At 35.7% G+C, this 13,762-nt stretch overlaps 1 protein-coding gene across 1 annotated transcript in view; it reads left to right on the forward strand.

Moving 5' to 3' along the window:
* Positions 1-306: 306 nt before the first annotated feature.
* LOC105563330 (calexcitin-2) overlaps positions 307-13,762 on the forward strand; it is a 51,926-nt gene continuing 38,470 nt past the window's right edge. The window contains exon 1 of the mRNA XM_012014838.1: positions 307-544. The gene's annotated coding sequence lies outside the window, so the exon portion shown is untranslated. The remainder of the gene's footprint in view (positions 545-13,762) is intronic.

Genomic DNA, 13,762 nt, shown 5'->3' on the forward strand with positions numbered 1-13,762 from the left:
ATTTTTCATTTCAAAGTCAAAGCGCAGAATACGAGATGCTGAAAAACTCGATCGCTTTTAAAACACGATCTGAAAGGCTCCGGCAAACTCGCGCCGCTCGGGCGAGAGTAAAAAAAAAATACGTCGTTAATGCGTGCACGTGTCCTCAATTATTTTACAAATGCCACGCAATCAAGCTGGCAGCAGACTGCGTCGTTGGTGCACATGGAGCCGGGGCTCCGCGAGTCCGTCTGACGAAGGAAATGAGCGGACGGAGCTTAAGGGGCCGGTCTGCGCAAGCACAGGTGCAAGTTCGAGGGTATAAAGAGGAGAAGCTCGGGCTCGCGGTGCGCACTTTGTGTTTCATCTGTCCGTCATACAGATCGCACGATCGCATCGGTCTCGATATACGCACGTTTTACTCTTTCGCTCTCTCTCTCTCTCTCTCTCGCGACGACACTTAATTCCCTGCTGCATTCGGTTGCTTCGTGCGTCGCCTCCTCACGTCTTGGACGGGATTTCTCGACAAGTTGGACTCTCTTTCTGCACGGCGACATATAATAAGGTGAGTTTTTGGGTTTTCCTGCTCCTTTCTCTTTCGCATAACTTCGTCTAGTACAAAACTTTACAGTGACGTTAAATACACTGAAACTTCGGATGAAACTACTTTACCTCGGTTGCGGCTCGCGTTATCGCGCTATTATCACTTCTCGGAAGTGAGAAAATTGTTCATTCGTGTTCTACACTGATATCCGTTAATACGGATAAAATTTATATCCAATTCGCATCAACATTCCGTGTAAAGTAGGAGAATATTAATATAGTATAATGTATAAAAAAATTCTATTTGTTTCGCGCGACATTCTGTGAAGTGGCTAGATATATCGCGCAGAATAATTATTAGTGCCGCAACGATCTCGCAGTGAAACACGCCGTGTCCATCGTAATCGTTGACAGCCGGAGGTGTAAGGGCTTGAATGCAGATTGAATGCAGATCGAGATTCGTCGAGGTTTAGCGCAATTGTTGTCGTTAATTGCCCGTTAATGTAAACGGGAACGGGCGTTGGATTCGTTCGATTGAGCTAAATAGATTTGCATTGGTCCGTGCGTAGTGTGTGTGGTCATTGGACTTAATGAAATATCGTCGCGTTTAAACGGAAAATTAGTTAAAAAAAAACAAGTAATATTCAAATAATTAAATTTATACTATTTTTTCGTCACTTAACGCGCACTGCATATGTGTGTGAAAAGACGCGAGAGAGAGAGAGAGATCGTTTATTAAAAAATTTTATACGAGAGATATAAAATAATTAACGCTGCAATGTCCGCATTCTTCATGCAAATTGAAATTGAAACTGATATAATACAACAAGATCTATGAAATATGCATGTGAACTGTGAAATATTTGCATTTACTGTTTTGAACATATTTATGCACGAACATAACACGTAATTTCTACTATCGTTTCCGCATGTAGAGCTATTATGGCTTTTAAAAAAATGTTATACAATACAAACAGTAAAATGGTTGGCAATAATGAATAAACAAAAGTAATTAATATTGCGATGTCCACATTTTTCATGCGGATTAACGTAAAATTTTCATTAAAACTGATATAGTAAAACGATATCTGTGAAATATACCGTGAAATTGCATTAACTGTTTTAGACATATGTATAATACATAGTACATAATTTTTATTCTCATTTCTGCATGCAGATTCTTTACGACGTTTTCATCAGCGCTCCGCGATCTTTCTTGAATTAATTTATGGATGCTCAGTTTTATTTACGCTGTTCACGAGGCCGAGGCAGAATTTGAAAAAAAATTGTCGGCGAAATGAAAAAATAAAAAATTGAATCTTCGCTTTCCATAAATTCATATGCAATTTGTTATATTTCGATGCGGTTAAAGCAAAATAGTGATTGAATGGACTTTTGCAGTATTTCATTGCAACGACTGTATTGTCGTATGTGCGCGTTCTACGACAAAACTGCATAGAAAATTTTACGTGACGTAACAAACTGCTTTTATTGGCATGTCATGTCTATAGATTGTGTTGTTAATTCGACATTTGATTTCAACGTAACGCTCTGCTCTTCGACGCGGATCGAGTGACGAGAATCCAAATACTTTAGCGAAGTTTGATACCTCTGTGTGGCGACCTCGAGTGACTAGCCTAGAGAGAGATAGAGGCAGAGAGAGACAGAGGCAGAAATTGAGAGAGAGAAAGAGAGGGGGTGGGAGAGAAGGACACTACAAAGGTGCACCAGTGTTATTTGAAGCTTCAATTACACCAAATGCGTGGTTTCCATGGGTCTATTTACATACGCCGTTTCTTTACCATTTTTTTACGGCGCACAATAACGTTGCGAAAACGAAGAAATAAATGCGTACAAAGAAAAGCGAAGATAAAACGCAAATTTTTATCTTATAATTGGTATTATCGTAAAGCAGATGCAGTAGGTATTATCGAAATCGTGCCTCTTTGGAAAGACTATTTCCCAAAAGTATTAAAATTAAAAAAAAACATTAAATTCACATCCGCAATCCATTTTTTGACAATTTTTTTTCACGAGTAAGAGAGAAAGAGTATATTTTTCAGATTTCTGCTGAACCGTCCACTTTTGTCAGTCATGATATCTTAGGTCAGTTCATAGAGCAAAATCGTTATGTTATCTTCGATTTTCCTCCCTCGATTTCTGCGTCGTTTGATATATGGTACTTCTCTATAATAATGCACGCCGATGGAAGAAGACATTTCATTTTTTATGATGCAATTACTACGCACGTGTGCGTTCACCGCCGCAAAATCACTATTTGATTATCGATAGGGTGCTGTGATATTTTATACATTGCTAACTATAGACAAGGCGAGCAATGGTGCGTACAGCATTAAAATTTGCGGGCTTGAGCGTGAATATTAATTGCACAAATGAATGGCATTAATAAATCTCATGGCACCGTTAATTAATCTAGTTCATAATGGCAGACGATCAAACCTAGATAAATTCTTTGCAAATTACATTTATATGTGGTTCTCACGGTTAATAGACAATTAATTCTTCATTAAGTGCGCTTACTGAGAAATGTGAAAGCAAGATTTTGACTGGACAATAAGAGTACAATCGATTACATACAGTATCTTAGCGCGATTCTTCAACTTCGTGCGATAAAAACATATCGTTCTCTGACAAAATCCCGTCTGGCTGCCGTAAAATTGTTAAGACCGATTTTATGTCCTACCACAAAATGGATCCGATTTGTATACACGTTATACTATCAACCAATCGATAATAATCGATATTAAATTTACGAGATGTTTTTTGTCGAATAGCAAAATAAACTATTGAAATTCTAGGGGTGTATCCATGAGTGCTTTCGGAAAGCTGTCATTTCTTAACCACTTAACGAATTCTTGCGAACTTTATATGAGTGTTAAGGAAGGATAGAATTTTTACACGCGCAGAATTCTTTGGTATAGTCGTGGTCATAAAGGTTGTCCGACAGCGAAATTTCGCAAATATAGTATATCGTGCAAGAGATTGTAGCTTTTGCTCACGGATATACACAGTGACGCATTAGAGCAAAGGAATGATATGTAGGGGAAAGTTGCCGAATACGTACTAGTCACCTAATGCGTGTCTCATCAATATTTCATATTATTATTTAACATAAGTACCATTTAGTAATAACAGTATGAAATCAACGAGAACTAAGTATTATAGACAAAAATATTAACATGATACATTTATTTTGTGAATGCTAACAACATTTAAAAAATTCAGGTATAACTGATGTTAATGTTTGATCAATTTACGTAACTGTTATAATGTAACTACGCTATTTTATTATAAATTTTTATTTGTTCATAAAAAGAGGTTTCTTGTAGAATAATAAATACTGTAAAATAATATTTTACATTTTTGCATATACATATTTACAATTATTATAATAACTAAATAAATATGTTTATAAAATCCATCAAGTTTCCTAAATCGCATCACGAGGTTTCCTCTCTCGTACGTCGATACGATTTTATAAGAAATAAACGATATATGTAAGAGTGATACAATTAATATAAATATCAATGTAAATTGCAAAAATAACTTTAAGCAACTTGTATTTTAACGTCCTTTCCATTATCGTTAATGATTATTTTTAAGTTGTTAAATATGTGATTTTTTAGATAAATTATTAATAAAATAAGTATTATGTATATATAGTTAATGCTTTCTTATATCAATCTTGTACTGTCTACTCGACTTTTTATTATTTTTACTCGTAAATTTGACTATTTCAAGGAGGTACGATTTAGGCAACCGGTTTCGTAATTTGTTAATAGGGAAATGTTAAACATACAATAATGGATGCTTGAAACATCAAACTACAATTTCCAAGGGTTGTTTGCGTACAAATTAGTACCAAATGGGATATATAATAAATAATGCTTTAAGTAGTAAACGTTCGGCAACTCTCCCCTATGAATATCTATGCAATGATACTTCCGAAAACTTATTTTAAAACGTCGGACACTCTTTCTGACCATGTTTCCGACTAAATTTCATAATTTTCTGACAAGCGGTGATGATCTATTTATTACACTCTTAAGGTTAAAATGTGTGAAATTTTTCGTAAAAAAAGAATCGAATAATGATGTGAATCGATTCTCGCAACTTTCGAACTGCTTGTAGGAAAATTACTAAATTCGATATAAATTGTTAGTCAACAATTGAAAAGAAAAATAATTACGTCTCAAAGAAAGTTCTACATGTGCTTACATAAAAAATTTCCAATTTTTCGATTTTGAGTCCTGATTAAATGCCTTCAAAGACGTTTACGATTATCATTAGTAGCATAAGATAAAAATTTAAATCCTTCCTTAATACTTTCGTTTAAAGGTCACAAGAATTGGTCAAGTGGTTTAGAAATTATAGCAGCTTTCCAAAAGTACTCACAATTTACCGATACATCCTGTATACACATCTATAAATATGGTATAGGTATAAATCAGTTATATATAAATGAGAAGAAATTCTCTCTCTCTCTCTCTCTCTCTCTTTCTCTCTCTCGTTACCAGATTTCTGAGAATACGTTACTTTTCATCGGGGGAGAGAAAAATCATGACATCTGCACGCGTGGTCATTAATATGTAAATGCAATCGATCAATTTTACATATCGTCTCGCAATATCCTGCTCAATCATTAAATATTACTATCGCTCTGTCGTCATTTAGATGGCCCGTTAAATCTTTATGAAAATATATCGGGATGTATTATCCGATACTACACGAAATCTAATATTGCCGGTGCACGTGTAACTTTTGTTTCGTATATCCGAACGTGATATAACTGTGACCCGTCCATTTATGTTCTCGGTGTACAAAGCGGCACGAACTCTACTGTGAAAAAGCGTACTAACAGTATCGGCTATTTAAATATCCGCGTATGTACGCACGTGTGTCGTTCGGATGCACCGAATACGTAAACGTGATAGGCCTCGGCGTTATTATTCTTTGAAATTTCGCGGTGGCTAATGAAATTATGGCGTGATTCATTTTCGTCTTTACTCCGGCGAACCGCCTGCACTGCGGGCAACTTTAAACGATTTTCTATCGCGTTGCGATACCGTAACTGGCATTAATCTCTAATGTGCAGCGGAACTTGCGCGGTGAAAGCATTGTCTGTTAAATCGAAAACTTTTATTCCGAGATCAAAATAGAGCTTCTTTCACAATTACTTATTTTATTTGAAACGTCGACTTATTAAGAAACGAGATTATTCCAAACGATACTCGTGAAAAACTCTGTCATAATCATTTCTGTCGATTCACCGAACAATTTCATTTTAGATAAAAACGGTATTTTCAATACGATACGCGTTTTCAATTGATCGTTACGTCCAATTGGTAGCACAATACAATAATAATTCTTTCCGTATGATTAATATTTAAGGGAATAATGATTTCATGAGAATCGTTTCTTGACGGCCGTAAAGAATGACGTCTAACTAATTATCGTGCCAACGGTAAGAGATAAATAGAGTTTTTCCTCTTTTGACCCCGTTCGCGAATCATGTTACACAATCACAGAGAAATTAATTTAATTGTTCTCACCGGGAAGCTTCGCTCGGCGTCTCTTTTATTACAACATTATTATCTCGCGCTGGTAATGATTTTGAAATCATTTAAATGCATTTACATAAAATGATTACTCGTCGCAATCTTCGCGGATGAAGATGCATGTATTCTTAATGAAGTACTAGAGAAATATTTTCACAATTCGTTTTTTTCGTAGAACCAGTAAACGCGCGCTTTTTCTTCCTCTCGTTAGAGGAGCGGCTCATGATCATCCTCTAAAATTTATGACACTCTCAACTACTTCGACTGCACAGAGTCTTTGGCATCGTGGGAATAATTTTGTGTTACGCAATCACAGACCCCCGTATAATTTCGTCGTCGCGAAGGAATTATACGGTTTGAACTTTCTGATTCTTGAGTGATTAAATTTAATAAAACAACATTAATTTTTTCAGAATAGAATCAACGCGTAACTATTCAAAATTGTGCTTCCTTTTTACTCCTTTGTCTCATATGTTAATAGACAGAATTGTTACGATACAAAATATTAGGTACACTATTTATATATACAATAAATTTATTCAATAAGATATTTTAACGTTTCACACCAAGCTTGTATATATTTAAATTTTTCTATTTAAAGGCGATGTTATTTAAGGATTAAAAATAGCATATTTCATAAAGCGGAGTTCTGCGTCGTCGAAGGTAGACTGTTATCTAATGTGATAAAATCTCATCTTTACTAAAAATATACCCAAGTTTCCCTCTTATTTCTTATCGCCATACATTACATTATTGAGAATAATTTGCTTGGAGGAAACCAGTGATCTTGAAAAAATCGCGAAGATATAAGAGATAAGCTTCATCGAATATCCATAAATGTGACTATGGTATAATATAATACTTATTACGCAACACTAGGTGTTCTTCCATCTCATTATTGTTCCGCTCAGTCAAATCGATATATTTCCCGAGGCAAATAAAATTTTCTTCTTGCCCGCTTATTATTCGCATCGATTCAAGGAAAGTTAGAGAGTGCCATTAAAATAATGATATTGTGCTATCAGATATAACATTCGCGAGATTGAATGCAACATTTATAGAGGACTTATTTTAATCTTTCCACAAATTATCTTGGAAACTTGCAGAGTTATCGAAGAAAGTATATCGGACCAAAATTATTATCGAAACAAAGGAACTTTGATGTGAAAAAAAACTTTTCCAATAATCATTACTTTCGAGAATAATCACACGGGGGGAATAAAATAGGACACTTTATATGTGCAGACTTGCAATGAAACTGGTAAACTGAAACTGCGAAAACATGACACATATAACAATTCACAAGCTCTGTTATCTTGTTTTCCCGTGTAATCGAGCTCGTAATATAATTTTCCACTTGTTTTCCCTCCAATTTATATAGATAGTAATAATTTCATGGTAATATAATTATGGTCGACTGCAATATACCATAAATAATCGGAGCGGATGCGATGGATATTAATAATTTAGAGTTTCTCTTATTTTTCGTTTATACGCACATAAACTTCATCAGCGGATATCGAATAATTTCTGAAATTATCGCACGCCTTAATAATAACGTCAAGCTCCACTACCGACTGTAACTTTCGCTACCTTTTATCTGGGCGGTCTCATCAATATGACCGAATGCAGTACAGGGACAGGCAGCGCATATACATACGCGTATATGTTGAAAACTTTACGGAATATACCGCGCGATTATTTCGTTATACATGAACTTTCGTATCGGAACTTACCGACGCGGAAAATTGGCGGTTCGTTCGGATATAACGAGCGCCGCAACATATTTCGCCAACAATAAGTGTAAAACCTCGGGCGATAATTTTTGTTTCTGACGTTTCGAAAATTATGCTGTGTATTACTTCCAATTTTCACCACGTCGAAGAACCAAGTGCTGTAACGATTTTTATAATGCCGAACGGCCTAAGAGCATTTTTTATCGTTAATCACGGCGCTGTTTCCTTCGCGTAGGTGGAGGAAAGTCCTCTATTATGCGATAGGATTCTAATGTGAGATAGTAGGTTTTCAACGTACAAATTCAATCGCAAATCTTTTTTCGCCACGATTACACAATCTAACAATGAATTTTCCACTAAACAGAGAGATTTCACTCCAAGGACAATAAATTCATGGTGGAACCAACAGATGATGCCTACTCAGTGAGAAATGATTCGTCGATCGACGTTGAAACGACGTCGAATCGACATCGACACCGTCGAATTGACGTCGATTCGACATCATTTCGACGTCGATCGACGAATCATTTCTCACTGGGATATTAATTTAGCAGAAACTCCGCTGTCTCATATTAGGAGTCTATCTCATGTAGAGGATTTTCCTCTACTCTCTGAAAGTCAATCAGTGGATTATAACTAAAAACAGTGAATACCACTGCAAGTTTTAGTGGTAGACTTATATCTGCAAATCAGTGACTATTCACTGTTTCCAGTGATAATCCGCTGATTGACTTTCAGAGAGTACCTGCGTACACGCTGATAAATTGTCCTTTCGAGGAAAGTTTTTTTAGTTACGTCATATCAGTTTTGAATGCACCTGCAAATTCATCGGTGCATGGTTTACTGTCGCAAGCCAGCAGTGCCACGTAACTTTAGAAATTGTTAGCGCAACGTTACGTACCATCGTTGCTGAATATCGCATATATAACACCCACGTCAGGAATGTGTCCATTTACATTTTCATAGGCAACAAGATACACTGGATGCAAAAACAGAACTGGCAAAATACCGCACTCTCTAGAGAAATTTAGGTATAATTTAGAATGTTTTTGTCGAACAAATCAAATTTTACAGACGAAACTCCGTCCCGAATTCTGAGTTGCGAATTGTCTCTAATAATATACCTACATAAAATTCGATGGTCATGATTTTTACTTGATATGTGACCATGATATGTGTAGACGAAATCGGAAATGTCTTTAATGTCGGCGACATTGGATAATGTTAATATTAGCGTAACTAGAACCTCTCATCTTCGTAAAACTAAAAAGAGACGAAACGAAATTGATAACACTCAAATCATGATGAAAGTTAAATGATATTGGCCGACGTCGGCCGCAAATCAATTCTTTAAACGATTTCGCCAATTATAAAGTAGTTAATATTCGAAATTTTCCACAGTTTTTGTTGATAATCGATCGTGTGAGGCAAAAAGTATATATTGTTCTTTATTAATTCAAGGAGCAAAATTGAGAATAATACTGCCAATACGATGCTGCCATTTATAGTATTATACATTATTAATTGGTTACATTACATTAATTGTCTTAACGATAATGTCCTATCGAACGAAATGTATAAAAAGATAGAACGATATGAACACCTGTGATAGATCGCTAATGCGTCGTTATGTGTTAAATCTTTTGCAAACGTACCGGTTCGAGCGCATATATTGACTTTGCATAGCAATCAGGCCAATTATTTGGGCAAATACAATTCAATACAATAACAGAGCAAGTTCGACTAGTTCCTCAACCACTTTCCGCACATTTGAGGGCGGGTTTCTTAATTTTGTCAGCCGTTCGTTTCTCGTTAATTTGTGTAAATTGCACAAGGGAGGTAATAAAAGAGTTTGATCGAGGTCTATTATATGATATATTAATACTAAAGATATTCTTAATTTCGTTTATAAATATTGACATGATGCTGTACGCGCGGTGGTATCGTTAGCGCAATAACAATATTATTTATTGATATAAAGGAATTTACATATTCGCACGAAGAGAATTGGATCGAGACTTTCAAAGTGTTATTTTAAAGTATTATTAAATTACAAAGTGAAGCCATCGAGTTTGTTGAAAAGATGCAAATTTATTCAAATTGTTGTAAATCTACGGCAAGATTAAATAATCAGTATTGTTACTGCCTCCTGCCACTTTCTAGTCATATATAAAAGTTATTATCATATTGAAAAAGCACATGTCTTTAATTCACCTAATTAATTTCTTCGCTGTTTTTAGAACAAAGTTAATTAATGTTAATTTATCAATGTGTTAGTATTTATTACAATTTTAGAAGAAAATTTATATCCTTTGCCTACTACAATATTACTTAATATTAATAATGTGTAGTTTTTTAAAGCAAATTTGAGGAAAAAATAGTCTAAATACACTAACTATTATACTTCTTTCTTGAAATTTACAAATAAAAATGTCTCTGATATAAACTGAGACACAAAAGCTGAGAAGTCGAGAACCAAATACATATAATGAAAGGGAGATTATTTCAAACTAATGTGATATTACACAGCGCTAGCTACATCTTCCTAACGACAAGTGTAATTCGAAATGCGCTTGTTACTTGTATATGTTCACGCACCGTTTGAATTATTATCGCTATCGTGCATTTCGTTAACGTTTCTCTTTAAAGTCTCTGTTTATCTTGCTACTTTTATTTTGAGCATTCAAGAATGTTCAAGTTTTAACAATATATTTAACTTCACAGGCGTTGCTTTATTTCCGCGTGTATATACACACGGTTTTCCATTTTGTAGCACATTTTAAGTGCTAATAAAATTAGATATATGTCACAGATTGTGGTTAATCTTCTTTTATTTGTTACGCTAAAAGGGAAGTCGGGACAGCTGACCAATGTAAGATATAGAAGCTATAGAAAAATAAGGTCTATTTTTGCATTGTAAATCCACGCTTCACATTTCCGAACAAATAGAGGAAAGTCCCCTGTTATCAGGTAGGATCCTAATATGGGATAGCGGGGGTTTCTATTAAATTAATAGGCATTATCAGTTGATTCCACCATGAATGTATTGCCCTTGGAGCGAAATCTGTTTAGTGGGAAAATCATTGTTAGATCGTGTAATCGTTGCGAAAAAAGATTTGCGAGATTGAATTTGAGTGTTGAAAATCTGCTATCTCATATTAGAAACCTATCTCATAATAGAGGACTTTCCTCTATAACCGTGAGAGAAATACACCTCGACCTCTGTATTACACGCATGAGAATCGAAAGGAAATATTCTTCTACGTACAAGGGTACAAAGGTTTTCTCCGATACTGTTCAAGTTTTTCCCCTCTTGGCATAATAAATAAATAAAACGGTATTGTTGCAATCATCTATGGAGTCTCGAAACACGGCGACTGTTGAATGCAGCAGCAGTGTAACGTGAGCAACCTACACACTATGCTGCAATTGGCTCCGTTTATTACGAGTGCCACTAAATGGTGCCTTAAATGCGATCCGATAAAAAAATGTTGTATTCATAAACATGAATACGTATATAAAATTATATAAAATATACATTAAATATGACCATACGTATTTTTACATTGCATATTTCTATGTAATTTTATACAATTCTACACAGTTCTGTATAATTTTATAAATTTAGACATGCTTTTGTATAAAAAATTGCTTATTTATAATTTTATATAATAATATATATTTATGCATGCTGATGCATGAAAAATTTGTTATCGGGTAGGAAAATCGGAAATGACTCAAAAATAATTACGTGGAAATTGGTAGTCTGGGCCGCGACATATCTTAATGGCAAAAGCAATTGTAAAACTGAGATAAGCACTATATATAATCATTACGGTATCTTACTCTCTGCGGTCGGTATCCACAGTCCGTTCTTGTATCTACTTGTAAGATGATCTTAAGTATACACTGAAAAAAATTTCTGGTTGAATATGGACGAATCAGATAATTCCTTTAGGATTTACCAGAATTCCTTTAGGATTTCTAAAGGATTTCTAAAGGAATTATCTGATTCGTCCATATTCAACCAGAAATTTTTTTCAGTGTAGTCTTACTGTGTTGTACACCATTCGCAGAGACGTAGTATCTTAAGACGTTACTTAAGATGAGCTTGATATAAGAATCGACTATGAATACCGGTCTAAAAGTCAATCAGTGAATTGAAAACAGTGAATACTCACTGATTCTCAGTTTCAAGAATACCACTGATTGTGAGATTTTCAGGCCCGGTTTTTCATTTTCTGGTTAACTAATACGATAAGGAATAGGAAGTCAGTCGACTCTCTATCTTTTTCTATATTATTATTTAAGAAGAGACAGAGAGTCGACTAACCTCCGGTTAGCAGTTAACCAAAAGATGAAAAACCGGGCCTAAGTGGTGAGCCACTGATTGACTTTTAGAGAGTAACGTGCTTTGGAACTTTTTGGATCTCTGAATGCAGACCAAGTAAATAATAGAAATAATGGACAGAATAAATAAAGAAATGAAGAGGAAATTATTTTTCTCTTTCCAAAATTTATTACTAATCTTCGCTAAACATCAAGCATGTAGTTTTTAACAACCCGAGTCGATTCGGAATTAGGTGGCGGCAGGAAAGGCGATATTATCTTCGAAATTCGAGACCGCGACAAGTGTCGGCGGCAATTCTGAGGTGATTAAAAAAGCATTTGTTGGAAGACATTTCAGATCTCCGCTGCGAATGTTTTCCACGACAATTGCGATCACTTTTGATTCGCCACGTGCGTCACCTTTCTTCCTTTGTGCGCTCTCTGTATAACTTTTAACGACACCTTTCTCTACATCTATAATTAAGTACGTAGAGTCAAGCCGAGCGTTATTCTATTGCGCGCGCGGAAAGCGGAGGAAGCGCTTTTTTCCACGGTGCTATTTTGTGACACCAGAAAAAAAAACATTTGACGACATTGTGACAGCTTTTGCCTCGCTCTTTATCTCGTGCCTGGCAAAATTATATGCAAAATCGATTGCCGAATAATTTTCGTTAGACGCCAAAAGCCATTCTGCCCGTTTGCAATAAGTATAATGTGTGGAAATGTAATTTAATAAGTGGTGTGCTTGCCACAAACATTGACCCGTGGAATCAAAATTTACTTTTACTCATGAGAGCGAGAGTCGAGCGGAGGAGAACATTTTATTACAACGTTCGTACGTTGAAATTAAGTCTCGTAGATTTGCAATTTGCCGCACTCGTGTTATCAAGGACTTATTCTTTTTCACAACAGGTGTTCTAATCAGGTGTGCAATAACGAGCCTGTACGGACGAGTTACTGCAATCATTCTGTAATTCATTATTTAAATTTTTTGCTGTGATGGTAATTTGCGTAAAGCATGGTGCGCTACATAAAGGTACGTTGTAAGTTTCAATTAAGACTTTAATGTAAAATTTTAATTAGATTCTTTTAGAGAAAAAATTATTATCGAAGCACAATTGTGCGCCGTTGGCTCGTTCTTTCTCCCCCTCTGCTCTCTAACCTTGCTCTTCCTTTCCTTCGCTGTACGCACCGTCTAACCGTATAATCTAAAAAAATTTTGATTAACTCGCAGAATCCGTTCATAACTTGTTCACACATTGTCTGGAGCGATAAGATAAACTTATCGATCGGGAGCAGCGTGTGTGTTCAGTTGCATCACTTTATCTGCTGTATGCATATGAGACGCCGAGAAGGTAAATGCAAGTAAGAACGTGCGGTTGATTGAATTCAGGCATGGGAAATCAATGGGCTGACTGTGGTTTGATGCGAGACTGCGAATAAATGCACTGTCGCTCGGTTGCGTGACGAGAATCGTAATCGATGGTTAATAAATTGAGAGAGTTTGGCACGTTGGGCATCGCGGGGGTGGGCAGACGTCACTATTTATTTAAGGCCATTGCAAACGCAGTCCGTCCACATCAACGATAGACATCT

Source organism: Vollenhovia emeryi, unplaced genomic scaffold (genome assembly GCF_000949405.1).
Source record: "Vollenhovia emeryi isolate VEMERY1.0 unplaced genomic scaffold, V.emery_V1.0 DF939178.1, whole genome shotgun sequence".
NCBI classification, from domain to species: domain Eukaryota; kingdom Metazoa; phylum Arthropoda; class Insecta; order Hymenoptera; family Formicidae; genus Vollenhovia; species Vollenhovia emeryi.